The sequence below is a fragment of the Entelurus aequoreus genome, linkage group LG16 (assembly GCF_033978785.1).
Source record: "Entelurus aequoreus isolate RoL-2023_Sb linkage group LG16, RoL_Eaeq_v1.1, whole genome shotgun sequence".
NCBI lineage: Eukaryota > Metazoa > Chordata > Actinopteri > Syngnathiformes > Syngnathidae > Entelurus > Entelurus aequoreus.
This window is the reverse complement of record NC_084746.1, coordinates 24,423,199-24,437,478: the sequence shown is the minus strand read 5'-3', so window position 1 is coordinate 24,437,478 and position 14,280 is coordinate 24,423,199. Positions and strand designations below refer to the sequence as shown.

Genomic DNA, 14,280 nt, shown 5'->3' with positions numbered 1-14,280 from the left:
TTGACTTTTATATTTGCACATTAAAAAGCAAATAAGCTACTTTTAATTTTGTTAAACATTAAAAGTTTTAAATGTTTACATTGTTACAGAATATTTAGTCATGTTGTTGTCAATGTTGACTGAGTGGCCATACTTTTTTTTTTTGTAAATAAAAGCCATGCCTTTTGAAAAAACGGGACTACATTTATTTTTTCATCTTCATTTTGAATAAACAAATAATCTGTAAAAGGAAAAATAATCTACAGATTAATAAAAAAAAAATCTATAGATTAACAGATTAATCGAAAAAATAATCAGTAGATTAATCTATAGAAAAAAAATCGTTAGCTGCAGCCTTAATTGTAAAGATAATTCCATAGTTTAACCCCCACCACTGATATGCACATTTGTTTTAAAGTTGTCCTTGAATACTGATGTTGGAAATGACCTTTTCTTCTATGCTCTTCATTCTCAGAAGTGATGACAAACATTTTGTGTAAATTTGCTGGTAATGTTTTACTTTTAGCCTTAAACATGACACATAATGTCTGTAACTTTACTAGCTCCTGTAATTTCAATAAACCCGAATTAATAAATAATGTTAGTGTGTTCTAAGTAATTTACTTTATGAATAATCCTTATAGCTCTTTTCTGTAGTTGATACAGAGAAAGTTGCCGTGCACAAGGACTACAATTTAAAATGTCATTATACAACTAGACATGCTGTTATACAACTAGACATGCTGAGGAGTATGCAAAATACCAGGGAGATGAGAGAGTGAACCGGGTTGCAAATTTTAAAACCAGTCTACTGAGGCAACAAGATTTTGTCAAGAAAGCAAGCGAAAAGAGCGATGCAGCAGTCAAAGCTAGCTACATGGTGAGTGAGATGGTTGCTAGGACGGGAAAGCCATTCAAGTGAAGTGAAGTGAAGTGAATGATATTTATATAGCGCTTTTTCTCTAGTGACTCAAAGCGCTTTACATAATGAAACCCAATACCTAAGTTACATTTAAACCAGTGTGGGTGGCACTGGGAGCAGGTGGGTAAAGTGTCAAGAAGGTGAATTCATTAAAAAGTGCATGCTAGATTTTTTTGAAGAAATCTTTTCTTGCAGCCCAGCCTCACCCAGTTTCTGCATCCAGTGGCCCCCAGGTAAATTGAGTTTGAGACCCCTGATGTAAACTGTATTGATGTTTATTTATCTATTCATTTAATGATGTATTGTTGTTGTAATTAAGGTTGAAAAAGGAAGTGAACAACTGTGTTAGAAATTATTACTAGACAGAAAAGGGGTGGATTAAATAAGCTCTACTTCTTCCTAGTCCTTTTCGGACATGTTAGAATGTGAAACTGTAAACGTGATGTAAACATTGTAACTGTAAATATGTTCTGAACACATCACATCGCGTGACAACCGTGAGGAAGGCAACAGTTGTAGCCGAAACCATTAGGTAAGTAAACATACAGGTCTGGGTTTAAGAATAACAAATTGCATTAATTTTTGAAGACCTAATGAACCTCTTTGAATTACATCATGAGAGACTTCCGATTGAGGACGCATGGCGTGAAGACGTATTAGCCTCTAGCTCCCGCTTAACTCTTCCTTTTAACATGCACCCCACCTGTATTTGAAGAGCATTTAACCGCTGGTAACTATTTTCTACTACAACGACGCATAACAAAACGCTTGATGACCGACAATGCCTCCCAAATCCGCAAAGTCGCAAGAGAAGGCAGAGACCGATGCTGCAGCCGTTAGCAAATCTGAGCTAATCGCTATATTATCGGACCACAGATCAACCTTGCTAAACGAGCTCAAAGCATCCTTTAGTGAGGTAAACGAGAAGTTGGACGGACTTCAGGAGACGGTCAACAGACATAACTACAGACTGACCTCTCTGGAGGAAAATGCTGAATCCATACATCAGCGGTTGGAGCAGGTGGAGGCTGTTTGTGACATGCTACAGACAGACAACCAGAAGCTAAAGGCTAAACTCACCGACCTGGAGGGAAGGAGCAGGCGCAGTAATGCCCGGCTAGTTGGCTTACCTGAAGGGATAGAAGGCCCGCAACCTACCAAGTTTTTCTCCTTGTTGCTGAAGGAAGTACTTGGTGAAGAAGTATTTGCCTCTCCACCTGAGCTGGACCGCGCTCATCGCAGCCTGGCTCCCAAGCCGGCACACAGGGACAAGCCCCGACCTACACTGCTCTGTTTTCATCGCTTCCAGAGTAAAGAGTTGCTGATTCGGGAGGCAAGGAAGAGAGGTACGCTGCAATATCACGGGCACGCGTTCAGAGTGTACGAGGACTACTCTCCAGAGGTTGTGAATCAGCGGAGGGCTTACCGGACCGAGATGGCGTCTCTTTACAAGATGGGACTCAAACCCTCGCTACTTTACCCGGCCAGGCTCCGCATCACACAGACGGATGGCACTCGCGTTTGGCTCGGATCAGTAGCCGAGGCAGCTAACTACATCAAGGCGCATTAACGGCCTCATCAACAAACTTTGTTTATGAGTTACAGTGAGTTTAACACCTGGACTGTATAATCATATTAAACGTTATACTTTCTACCTCAATCTATATCACTGTTGTTGCTACCATGTGTTTATAGCTAGCTTTTATATCGGTCTAGATAGAAGTTTGTAAAGTTTCAGCAGCATATAGTACATTCATTTAAGCCGATAATTTATTATTTTCTCTTATTTTCCTTACCTCATTTGAGATGCATGTTTATAAAATAGCCTTTTTTTCTCTCTCTTTTTTTAACCCGTTTTATTTGTATCTTTTTTGAAAATGATCAAGCTTCATTGGTTTATTTCATTTTGCAGGGTTTTGTGTTTATCAAATTATTATTATTTTTATTTTTTCTGGTTTAAGCTGTTAAGGTTTAACATAGTTTATTTCTATCTCAATTTTGTTCCGGTTCCGGTTCACCGTGCGTGACTGCTCGCCGTCTGTTCGCTGTTGCGAAAAAGCTAAGTAGCGCTCTATCTGTGTGCTTTTAATTGTTCTACAGCTTTCTTTATCACTTCTCAAACATTTTTAGTGGTACTATTTAACTTGCAAATCACCCGATCTCTGTCCCACCACCCTTTCCTCAGCTAGCTAGCTGCTAAGCTAGCGCGGAGAAAGGCAGCGCCGGTCAGTAAGAAGCTACTCCTACAGACCGCGACCACTTCCCTGAGGACAGCAGGAACTTCACTCGGTGACAGAAAACACTGTGAGTAATGGCTTCCTGCGCGTCTTGCACCATACTCACGGAGAGGTTGGCTCTGCTAGAGGGCCGTGTCCGCCAGTTAGAGCAGAGTAATGTCGTAACTTTAGATGTTGCGGACACATCTGCTAGCGTTAGCTGTAGCGAGCTAACTAGCCCAGCTTGTAGCAGTCCTAAGCGGCCTACAAGCTACGGTGTACCGGTTGAGACGCATAATAGATTTAGCTCTTTAGCTAGTCCTACACCCCAGTCTACCGGGCACCACACCTTAGTTATAGGGGACTCCATCACCCGAAACATAAAGCTTAGCAAACCAGCCACAATAAAGTGTATCCCCGGGGCCAGAGCACCTGACATTGAAGCTAATCTTAGGGAGCTAACTCGCAACAGGCCTAGTAAACACGTACGACAGGCTAATCGCACCACTAATTATGCGAATATAGTTGTACACGTTGGCTCCAATGACACTAGAATGAGACAGTCAGAGATTACAAAGAGAAACATAGCCAGGACTTGTGATCTCGCCAGAAAGATGTCCAGGCATCGAGTAATTGTCTCTGGCCCCCTGCCTGCGAGAGGCAATGATGAGAGATATAGCAGATTAGTCTCGCTTAACAAGTGGTTGGCTAGCTACTGTAGGCAGAAGGGACTAACGTTTATTGATAACTGGCCCTCTTTCTGGGGCAAACCAGGCTTGCTGATGAGAGACGGCCTTCACCCTAACCAGGAAGGCGCCATCATCCTGTCTAGAAACATAGACTACTATTTAAGTCTCACTTGACTGACTACACTAGAGCAAGCCCGGTCACAGGCAATTACAATGTCTGTTAGTCCGGGTGAGGAGTCAGTTAAGCTAGAACTAGCCAGCGCCAGGCTGGATAATCCATGTACGCATAGCAATTCTCTTAGAATAATACACAATTCACATAATGTTTTTTCTGTTGTGTCTGTGTCAGGGGTGGACATGCATTCTACTGAGGTGGCAAATTATGATATGTCCAGTCTATTGCAGCACCAAGCAAACAATCGGAAAATTCCCGTCATATCAATTCCTAGATATGGTCGAAACTATTTAAAGTGCACTACGCATAATAAACGCAACATTGTTAATATTGCCACTACGGATAATCTTAACAAAAACTCGTCAAAACAGCCCAATACCTATAATATGGGCTTTTTAAACATAAGATCATTGTCTCCCAAGGCGTTATTGGTTAATGAGGTCATTAGAGACAACAATCTTAACGTCATTGGTCTTAGCGAAACCTGGCTCAAACCGGACAAATTTTTTGCGCTCAATGAGGCATCTCCTCCTAACTATACGAATGCGCATGTTGCCCGCCCTCTTAAAAGGGGAGGGGGTGTCGCACTAATATACAATGAAAATTTCAACCTTACCCCTAACCTAAATAATAAATATAAATCGTTTGAGGTGCTTACTATGAGGTCTGTCACACCGCTACCTCTCGACCTGGCTGTTATCTACCGCCCCCCTGGGCCCTATTCGGACTTTATCAGTGAATTCTCAGAGTTCGTTGCTGATCTAGTGACGCACGCCGACAATATAATCATAATGGGGGACTTTAATATCCATATGAATACCCCATCGGACCCTCAGTGCGTGGCGCTCCAAACCATAATTGATAGCTGTGGTCTTACACAAATAATACATGAACCCACGCATCGCAACGGTAATACAATAGATCTAGTGCTTGTCAGGGGTGTCACCACCTCCAAAGTTATGATACTTCCATATACTAAAGTAATGTCCGATCATTACCTTATAAAATTTGAAGTTTTGACTCTTTGTCAACAAGCTAATAATAATAATAACTGCTATAGCGGCCGCAACATTAATGCTGCCACAACGATGACTCTTGCTGACCTACTGCCTTCGGTAATAGCACCATTCCCAAATTATGTCGGCTCTATTGATAAACTCACTAACAACTTTGACGATGCCTTGCGCGAAATTATTGATAGTATAGCACCGCTAAAGCAAAAAAGGGCCCCTAAAAGGCGCACCCCATGGTTTACAGAAGAAATTAGAGCTCAGAAATTATCATGTAGAAAACTGGAACGCAAATGGCGCGCGACTAAACTTGAGGTTTTCCATCAAGCATGGAGTGATAGTTTAATAACTTATAAACGCATGCTTACCTTAGCTAAAACTAAATACTACTCAAATCTCATCCGCCTCAACAAAAACGATCCTAAATTTCTGTTTAGTACAGTAGCATCGCTAACCCAACAAGGGACTCCTCCCAGTAGCTCCACCCATTCGGCAGATGATTTTATGAATTTCTTTAATAAGAAAATTGAACTCATTAGAAAGGAGATTAAAGACAACGCATCCCAGCTACAACTGGGCTCTATTAACACAAATACGACTGTATATACGACGGACACTGCCCTCCAAAATAGTCTCTCTATTTTTGATGAAATAACATTAGAGGAATTATTACAGCGTGTAAGTGGGATAAAACAAACAACATGTTTACTTGACCCACTTCCTGGGAAACTTATCAAGGAACTGTTTGTATTATTAGGTCCATCAGTGTTAAATATTATAAACTTATCACTTTCCTCCGGCACTGTTCCCCTAGCATTCAAAAAAGCGGTTATTCATCCTCTGCTCAAAAGACCTAACCTCGACCCTGACCTCATGGTAAACTACCGACCGGTCTCCCACCTTCCGTTTATTTCCAAAATTCTCGAAAAAACTGTTGCACAGCAGCTAAATGAACACTTAGTGACTAACAATCTCTGTGAACCTTTTCAATCCGGTTTCAGGGCAAATCACTCTACGGAGACAGCCCTCGCAAAAATGACTAATGATCTATTGCTAACGATGGATTCTGATGCGTCATCTATGCTGCTGCTTCTTGATCTTAGCGCCGCTTTCGATACCGTCGATCATAATATTTTATTAGAGCGTATCAAAACACGTATTGGTATGTCAGACTTAGCCTTGTCTTGGTTTAACTCTTATCTTACTGACAGGATGCAGTGCGTCTCCCATAACAATGTGACCTCGGACTATGTCAAGGTAACGTGCGGAGTTCCCCAGGGTTCGGTTCTTGGCCCTGCACTCTTTAGTATTTACATGCTGCCGCTGGGTGACATCATACGCAAGTACGGTGTTAGCTTTCACTGTTATGCTGATGACACTCAACTCTACATGCCCCTAAAGCTGATCAACACGCCGGACTGTAGTCAGCTGGAGGCGTGTCTTAATGAAATTAAACAATGGATGTCCGCTAACTTTTTGCAACTCAACGCTAAGAAAACGGAAATGCTGATTATCGGTCCTGCTAGACACCAACATCTATTTAATAATACCACCTTAACATTTGACAACCAAACAATTAAACAAGGAGACTCGGTAAAGAATCTGGGTATTATCTTCGACCCAACTCTCTCGTTTGAGTCACACATTAAGAGTGTTACTAAAACGGCCTTCTTTCATCTCCGTAATATCGCTAAAATTCGTTCCATCTTGTCCACTAGCGACGCTGAGATCATTATTCATGCGTTCGTTACGTCTCGTCTCGATTACTGTAACGTATTATTTTCGGGCCTCCCTATGTCTAGCATTAAAAGATTACAGTTGGTACAAAATGCGGCTGCAAGGCTTTTGACAAAAACAAGAAAGTTTGATCATATTACGCCTATACTGGCTCACTTGCACTGGCTTCCTGTGCACTTAAGATGCGACTTTAAGGTTTTACTACTTACGTATAAAATATTACACGGTTTAGCTCCAGCCTATCTCGCCGATTGTATTGTACCATATGTCCCGACAAGAAATCTGCGTTCAAAGAACTCCGGCTTATTAGTGATTCCCAGAGCCAAAAAAAAGTCTGCGGGCTATAGAGCGTTTTCTATTCGGGCTCCAGTACTCTGGAATGCCCTCCCGGTAACAGTTAGAGATGCTACCTCAGTAGAAGCATTTAAGTCCCATCTTAAAACTCATTTGTATAATCTAGCCTTTAAATAGACCCCCCCTTTTTTAGACCAGTTGATCTGCCGTTTCTTTTCTTCTCTCCTCTTCTCCCCTGTCCCTTGCGAGGGGGAGTTGCATAGGTCCGGTGGCCATGGATGAAGTGCTGGCTGTCCAGAGCCGGGACCCCGGGTGGACCACTAGCCTGTGCATCGGTTGGGGACATCTCTGCGCTGCTGACCCGTCTCCGCTCGGGATGGTTTCCTGTTGGCCCCGCTGTGGACTGGACTCCCGCTGATGTGTTGGATCCACTGTGGACTGGACTTTCACAATGTTATGTCAGACCCACTCGACATCCGTTGCTTTCGGTCTCCCCTAGAGGGGGGGGGTTACCCACATATGCGGTCCTCTCCAAGGTTTCTCATAGTCATTCACCGACGTCCCACTGGGGTGAGTTTTTCCTTGCCCGTATGTGGGCTCTGTACCGAGGATGTCGTTGTGGCTTGTACAGCCCTTTGAGACACTTGTGATTTAGGGCTATATAAATAAACATTGATTGATTGATTGATTGAAATGCAGCTGATCTAAATGTACTACTTACATGCAAGCTATGCACATGCAACAATAATAGCTATTGAATTGTATTTATATATTTTATTTTTTATTATTATTTTTTTAATAGCATTTATTTTCTGATTATATATACATTTAATAGTTTACACTGTTCTATTTTATTTATATCTAATATATCTCTCTGTACTCAGTTATTCTCCCTGTATCAGGTGGGGTACTTAATATATTAATAATATGGGGGAGTAGAGGGTTTTGTTTTTTTTAAGAGGTAATCTGGAAGTCTTTAAGTTAGTTAGGGAAGGTGTGCTGTTTTTTTTTATAGCTGAAGTCACCTTAGGGTTGGGGGGAGGTTGTTTTTGTTTTGCTGTCACTCAAGGTATAAAGGCTGGTCACTATTACTTGAGTACTTGGTCTAAACTTAATAGGCACCATATCACCTGTTTGATGTTTAACTGTCTTTCCATATCACACATAGAAGCAGCATGAACTGTGACATCAACCTCGTTAGCTGGAATGTCAAGGGCCTGAATTAGGGCTGGGCGATATGACTAAAAAATGCATCACGATATAAGTGTTTCATATCAGTCGATATCGATAATTATTGATAAAAAAACCCAAAACTATTCTAAATAAAGACCAGGAGAAAAAAGGCTGAATTTAAATACTTTTATTTTAAATATAACCTTTACCCTTTGGAACGAGGTCAGCATTATGAAAAACAGTCAGATAAATGAAAATACTGGTCGATGTGCAAATATTGACATTAAATAAATGCTTAATCCAACAAAATGTGCAAAGTATTGTAATTAAGAAATTAGTAGTGTACAACTCAGGCTTTAAAGCCATATTGGTAACAATATATGCAAATAAATAACAGTCACATTAAGCAAGCAGAAACAAACATGTCTTACAGAATATTGTAAACATCGGAGTGAATTTGCGTCTGAACATCTGTGACAAAACAAACCGGTTACCCTCTTCAGTCATTTATGGAAAAATCAAACCAACTTCAGTATCTCCTTTTCCACGGATTTCCTGCACATTGTGTAAAGCTTAGGAATAGCTGTCTTGGAAAAGTGCTTTCGGCCAGGTAGAACATAACGGGGGTCGAGCATGTGTATGAGATTCTTGTACCCAGACTTCTCAACTATGCTGAGCGCTAGCATGTCCTTCGCTAATTGATACACCACTGCATCCGTTATTTCTTTATAACGTTTTGAATTTTTGTCGTATGGCACTGCTGCCGAGTAATACTGTCTGCGGCAACAACAGACCACCATCGAGACGATGGTGGTCTGTTGTTGCCGCTTAGGTGCTGTTCCACTTGCACCGGCTGATGTAGATGGTTGTGGCTGTTTGATACTGCTGTACTCCAGCGGGTGAGAGCGGCTCAGGTGCTAAAATAAGTTTGTCGTGTTCCCAGACTTGGTCGGGACGACAACCTTGCAAAGTTTGCAGACAGTATTACTCCGATTCGTATCGGATTTTAAAAACTCCAAAATACTGCCAAACTGGTGACGTGACGTTTCCTTTTTTATTTACAATTTCCTCTCGTGCTGCCGCACTCATATTCCCGTTTCGTTTCACTCCTCGTCGTCAGCTAGCCGTTGTTGCTTTTTTTTCTCTTCCTGTTAGCATTTCCCAGAATGCCTTGCGGTTCAGGCTCGGCCGTGATAGGTGGAGAGGCCAAAGCCCTTCCTCTGCCTACACCCCCCAGAATGCCGTGCGGTTCCGGCTCTGCCTTTCTTCCTATTTTTTTTCTAACAGAACTCAGTGAAATTATCGAACGTTTTATCGACCCCATTTTCTATTGATATTGATCACATGTCTATCGCGATATATATTGTTATTGTTTTATCGCCCAGCCCTAGCCTGAATCACCCGGTAAAGAGGAAAAAAGCACTAGTAGACCTCAAGCGTCTGAGGACGGGAATTGCATTTCTGCAGGAGACCCACCTTCGAAGGTCAGATCACTCTCGTTTAAAATGTGGTTGGGTGGGTCAGCTCTTCCATTCAACTTTTCAGGCTAAGGTGAGAGGCGTTGCTATATTAATAAATAAGGATATATCTTTTACCCCCTCTGGTATCATAGCAGACTCAAACGGACGTTATATTATTGTTACTGGCCAACTTTATAACACCAAGGTTGTACTGGCTAACGTATATGATCCGAATTTTGATGATGCCCAGTTTTTTGATCGTCTCATCAAATTACTTCCAGATCTAAACTCTCACCAGCTCATTATGGGAGGTGATTTTAATTTTTGTTTAGAACCTGGGATGGACAGATCAACAGCCAGAAAAGGTTATGTAGCATCCAAATCAGTTTCTCATATAGAAACTTTTCTTTCGGAATTTGGCATGTCCGATATATGCCGTTTTTTGCATCCAAAAAGAAGGGAATACTCTTTCTTCTCGCATGTGCACCACACATATAGCAGAATCGACTATTTTTTCACTGACAATAAATTAACTCCCTACATAAGATCTTGTGAGTATCAAACTATATTAATATCTGACCATGCTCCCCTTTTATTGAAGCTGAATTTGCCTGAATCAAGGACAATCAGAAGAAATTGGAGGTTTAATTCTCTATTATTAGCAGATGAAAACTTTGTACTTTTTTTATCAGAAAAAATCTCTCTATTTTTGGAAATAAGCATGACCACAGATGTTTCAGTTGCAACTGTTTGGGAGGCCCTTAAGGCTTACTTAAGAGGGCAGATAATATCTTTTATGGCTGATAAGAGAAAGAACTTGGAAGCAAAACTAAGTCTGGACAAGCAAATAGCTGAAATTGATAAAATATATGCACAATTCCCATCTCCTGACTTATATAAAGAGCGCATGAAACTTAAAGCAGAATATGACCTTATTTCATCATCTTTCATTGAAAACCTTCTGCTCAGGAATAGGAGTGCTCTGTATGAACATGGGGAAAAGGCAGGGGAAATTCTGGCCAGACAATTGAAGGGGGCAAGAGCTAAACAAATTATCAATGGGGTGCTTTCTCAGGATGGTACAGTCATTACAGACCAACAAGAAATAAATAACATTTTTAAAGAGTACTATTGTAAACTGTATGCGTCCAACAGTCCCTCCAACCCCAATGCCATACAGGACTTTTTTAAGGATCTACATATCCCATCCTTGCCACCAGATCAGGTCTTAAATCTAGATAAGCCAGTAACACAACAAGAAATATTGGAGGCCATTAAGTCTCTGCAAACTAAAAAATCACCTGGTTTGGATGGTCTGTCGTGTGAATTTTATGTGAAATTCTCCACACAGTTAGCTCCTTTTTTGGCAGCCATGTATTCAGAATCACTAGAAGCGGGATTTCTTCCAACCACCCTAAATCAGGCATGCATAACATTACTGGCAAAAAAGAGCAAGGACCCCTTAGACTGCGGATCCTATAGACCCATATCTTTGTTAAACACAGACTATAAAATATTGGCCAAAGTACTAGCTTGCCGTTTGGAAAACATTTTACCCAGTTTAATATTCCCAGACCAGACAGGTTTTGTTAAGCATAGACGCTCCTTTTTTAATACCCGACGCCTGTTTAACATAATGTACACTCCTTGTCAAGCTGCTTCAGAATGTCTTCTCTCCATGGATGCAGAGAAGGCATTCGATAGAGTAGAATGGGACTACCTCTTTGAAACGCTGGCAAAATTCGGATTCGGGGAAACATTCATCACATGGATAAAACTGTTATATTCCAGCCCTTCTGCTATGATTCTGACAAATAATTTGCATTCAAGTCCTTTTGACTTACACTGTGGAACTCGCCAGGGATGACCCCTCAGTCCCCTTCTTTTTGTCCTGGCTATTGAACCCCTAGCTTTAGCCATTAGGTCCAATCACGCTATAATGGGCATAAATAGAGGAAATATAGAACATAAATTGTCCCTTTATGCTGACGACCTTCTCCTTTATGCAGAGTCTGCAATTCCATTAATTCTTAGCCTGTTACAACGGTTTGGTGAAATCTCCGGTTATAAATTGAATTTAAATAAAAGTGAGCTACTGCCCTTGAATATGGACGTCTCAATACTAGAAAACATTAGGTTGCCCTTTAAGATCACTACAGACAGTTTTAATTACCTCGGAGTTACTATTACAAAGAACTTTAAAGACCTCTTCAGGCAAAACTTTGGAAAGTTGTTTACACAAACCAAGCAAGATCTGGCTAATTGGACTCCCCTTTTCATTTCACTTATAGGCAGAGTCAATGCAATTAAGATGACTGTGCTTCCAAAATATTTGTATCTGTTTCAATGCTTGCCCGTATTTATCCCTGGTACATTTTTCCAAAAATTAGACTCTATAATCTCATCTTATATTTGGAATGGCAAACAGCCACGTCTGCGCAAGGAGTTTTTACAAAGAGCAAAACATGATGGAGGTATGGCCCTTACAAATTTCTGTATGTATTACTGGGCCACCAACTTGCATTGCATGTCATACTGGACATATTACCACCTACATCAGGAAAGCCCTACATGGGTGAAGCTGGAGACACATTCTTGTGGTTCTGCTTCCTTAGCAGCCCTAATGGGTGCAGCTTTGCCTCTATCAGTGAAGACAATTAACAATCCTGTAGTAAGTCACTCGCTCAAAATATACCGTCAATTTACAAAACATTTTAACCTGCAAGGAATGAGCCTTTTCAGCCCAGTAGCATCAAATCACTGCTTTCCACCTTCAACACTTGACTCAGCTTTTAACATGTGGCAACAAAGGGGTTTGAAATGTTTCAATGACCTTTTTATAGACAACATACTCGCCTCTTTTACGGAGTTGTCCAAGAAATTTAATCTACCCAGTTCCCATATATTTAGATATTTCCAGATAAGGGATTATGTTAAAACAGTTCTTCCACAGTTCCCTAATAAACCCTCTAAATCAACCACAGATGAAATTATGTCTTTAAATCCAACAAAGAAGAGGGCAATCTCATACATACTTAATTTACTTTTAGGATTAGAATGCACCTCCATGCAAAGAATAAGAACAGCATGGGAACAAGACCTCCAAATTCCAATAGATGACGTAACCTGGGCAAAAATTGAGAAAAGGGTTCACTCATCTTCAATGTGCGCACGACACTCACTGGTCCAATTTAAAGTGATACACTGGGTACACTTCTCAAAAGCAAAATTAGCAAAAATATTTCCCCAAATTAACCCATTATGCGATAGATGCAAAGTAGACAACGCAACATTAATACACATGTTTTGGCTGTGTCCGAAGCTAAAGGGGTACTGGAAATCCATCTTCGAAGCACTCTCCACGGTCTTAACCATTCAAATCGATCCAAACCCTTTAATTTCAGTATTTGGAATCATTCCTGAAGGGATGGAACTACCTGTAGGGGGGTCACAAAATAGTTGCCTTTACCACCCTCCTCGCACGCCACCTGATATTGTTGAAGTGGAAGGAGGCTGTCCCACCCTCAGTCTCCCACTGGATAAGGGACGTGTTAGCAAACCTAAAGCTAGAGAAAATAAGATATACATTACAGGGCTCTGAAAATTAAGTTTTTTAAAGTGTGGAGACCTTTTTTGACTTTTTTTGACCAATCCTCTACACAAGTGCAAGAAGAGCCCTAGATATGTACCTTAATATGACTGCCGACGTTTCAGGCCTTGTCATGATGCTTCTACAGTGTGTTTCAGTTTTCAATTACTTTGTCTCAAGTGCCTTGTATTGAACTTTATTTATTTATTTTTTTTACTCTGGGTACTTTTGTACTCTTACTTTTGTTTATTGTTTTTGTTTTGAGTGACAGCAGGGGTAGGGGATGAAGAGGGTTTGTATTTGTTGTTAATGTGAATGTGAAATCAATAAAAAGAACTATGAAAGAAAGAATTACATCATGATGAGTGAGGCTTGTCGAGGGACTCCATTGCTGCAGTAGCAAAAACAAACAAAACTGGACCGTGTATGCGCCAAGAAAGATGGACAAAAACTGGACTACCCGGCAAAAACAGGAAGTTTGACATGTATGCAGATGAGAAAATACTGTTGCCGACTCACGAGTGAAGAGGGGTGCGTGTCTGCGGAGAAAGCAGCTAAACAGACTAGAGAACAGCTCTCACAAGAACTCAAATAAATGCCCCGTCCGATATAAAAAGCATATTTGGAGAAAATTATTGTCAATGACTTACTTATTTCGCCAGCATTGGACAGAAGCAGCAGACCTCCATTTCACTCTGTCCATAGCAAGACTATCCAGATCAGTTGTGATCGTTCTCCATGCGGGTCACCCTTTCCTCTCCCCATGCTGAGGGGTCCACTCTGGTGAGGACCTTTCGGTCTCTTCCTTCTTCCATCCTGTCGATGAGTCATTTTTAAAATTAAAAAAAGAGGACTTTACTAATGCAGGGCAACAGGCTGGTACTTGAGCAGTGTTTATTACTATCTACTTCACTAATTATTGTAATTTTTAATACTACATAATGCCATCATGTGTGTGTAGCTTCTGAAGTAGTTCTGTTGTAAAAGGTCGTTAAAAAACGGGTTGAAAAAGGACGATAGAGATATACGTAAAAAT

General features: G+C 40.9%; 1 protein-coding gene across 2 annotated transcripts in view; it reads right to left on the bottom strand.

The window, feature by feature from the left end:
- The window catches only part of LOC133630735 (uncharacterized), a 44,581-nt gene extending 30,524 nt beyond the window's left edge, over positions 1-14,057 (bottom strand). The window contains exon 1 of one of the 2 annotated variants that reach the window (XM_062022436.1): positions 13,895-14,057. The gene's annotated coding sequence lies outside the window, so the exon portion shown is untranslated. The remainder of the gene's footprint in view (positions 1-13,894) is intronic. The other variant, XM_062022434.1, reaches the window with a different exon arrangement.
- Between the last annotated feature and the right edge of the window lie 223 nt (positions 14,058-14,280).